Source organism: Brassica oleracea, chromosome C8, assembly GCF_000695525.1.
Source record: "Brassica oleracea var. oleracea cultivar TO1000 chromosome C8, BOL, whole genome shotgun sequence".
In the NCBI taxonomy this organism is placed as follows: Eukaryota; Viridiplantae; Streptophyta; class Magnoliopsida; order Brassicales; family Brassicaceae; genus Brassica; species Brassica oleracea.
The window spans coordinates 17,542,176-17,544,261 of NC_027755.1; the positions used below are offsets into that span (position 1 = coordinate 17,542,176).

General features: G+C 30.4%; 1 protein-coding gene across 1 annotated transcript in view; it reads left to right on the top strand.

Moving 5' to 3' along the window:
• The window catches only part of LOC106308809 (protein yippee-like At4g27740), an 8,645-nt gene that overhangs the window by 6,073 nt on the left and 486 nt on the right, over positions 1 to 2,086 (top strand). The gene's annotated exons all lie outside the window — the stretch shown is intronic.

Consider the following 2,086-nt stretch of genomic DNA (forward strand, 5'->3'; position numbering starts at 1 on the left):
TATACAAAGAATCCTCAATGGTATGCATTACAATTGTATAAGAAATGAAATACGGCAAAAAAAATTGATGTTTTGAAACCCCAAACACTAGTTCCTCGGTATTTCCTCGGAATACTCCGACGGATATTTTACTATCTGTCGGAATTTCCTTGGAATATTTTCATTTAACTGGGCAAATATTTCGCGAAAAATGAAATTAGAATTCCGACAGAATTCTGACGGATAGTATCCGTCGGACCCTAGGTTTTGTAACCACGAGCCGCTTCTTCTTCCCCATTTCTCTCTTCTTCCTCTGCGCGACTCCTCCGGCGATTTCCCACTGAAATCCGACGATATCTCCAGCGATCTCTCCCTTCTCTTACACAAATCATGTAAGGACCCTATCCCACTCTCTTAGGTTCTATTTGTTAGGTTTTCGTGTAGTTTAGATAGATTTTTGTTAGGGTGATTGGTTAGGGTTGTGATTTGGTTGTATAATAGGTTTAGAATTGTGATTTGGTTGAATAATTTGTTTTGTTGAATTGATTTAGAATTTTTTAATAATTTTTTTTATTTTCTTTGTATTTATAAAATCGATTTTTGTATTTTAAATCGATTTTTGTATTTTACAAAACGATTTTTGTATATAAATTCGATTTTTTGGATTTTACAAAATGTTTTTTGTATATAAATTCGATTTTTTGGATTTTACAAAATGTTTTTTGTATATAAATTCGATTTTTTGGATTTTACAAAATGTTTTTTGTATATAAATTTATTAAACTATTTTTTATTTATTAAACCTACATTTTGTTTATTAGAACTATTTTTATATATTTATTAAACATTTTTAATATTATAAAACTTTTTTGTGATTAAAAACTATTATTTGGGATTTTTTTTTTAAAAACAAAAAATATATATATATATATATTTATTAAATATATTTTTTTAAATTTACAGGTCTCATGATGATCAGATCCGGCCTCGAAAGCTTCGTGGTCGTGGTGGTACGGGGAGCCAGTCTCGGGATTTATAACTATTTTTATATATTTATTAAACATTTTTAATATCTATAAAACTTTTTTGTGATTAAAAACTATTATTTGGGATTTTTTTTTTAAAAAAATATATATATATATATATATATATATTATATATTTTAATATCTATAAAACTTTTTTTGTGATTAAAAACTATTATTTCGGATTTAAAAAAAAAAAAAATATATATATATATTATATATATTTCAATATTTATTAAACATTTTTAATATTATTAAAACTATTTTTTGTAATTATTAAACTATTTTTTATTTATTAAAACTATTTTTTTGTTTTTAGAACTATTTTTATGTATTTATTAAAAAAATTTAATATATATAAATCTTTTTTTGTGATTAAAAATAAAATTAATTTATATATTTCTATATTTATTAAATATATATTTTTTAATTTACAGGTTTCATGATGATCAGACCCGGCCTCGACAGCGTCGTGGTCGTGGTGGTACGGGGAGACAGTTTCGGGATTCCAGCCATTTTCAGGATTCCCCTTCGCCCCACAGCTCCTACCATACATCTCCCTCTGTTGCAGCCGCTCCTGCTCCTGCTCCTCTCGCTCCCGCTGCTGCATCCGCTCGCTCCCGCTGCTGCATCCACTCCTGCTCCTCCGGGTCCTCCGGGAGTGATGAGTGTTGCGGAGTTGGTTAAACAGCCTGGTCGTCACCATTTTCCCTATCTCACTCCGTATCCACATGGATGGGGTCAAACATGGTAATTAAACATTTTTTTCTTTAAAATTTGATTCATTATTAACCGTTTGTTCTTTTTATTAGGTTCAACCGATCCGGGAACGGGATCAGCGCATGAATCAACCGTATGATGCACTCGGCCCTCGACAGGGGACATCCGACTTTCACTCACTTCCCTATCGACAAGCAGCATCTGTGGTTTCGCCAGGTTGCGGTAAGTATTCTAATTTTTTACTTATATTTTTAATCTTTAATATAAATTTTCTACTAATTGTGTTTTTTTTTTCAGCAAGAGTTCAACTGGAATTCCGATGAGACGCTCTTTATCTATCACCACTTCGTCCATAAAGTTATG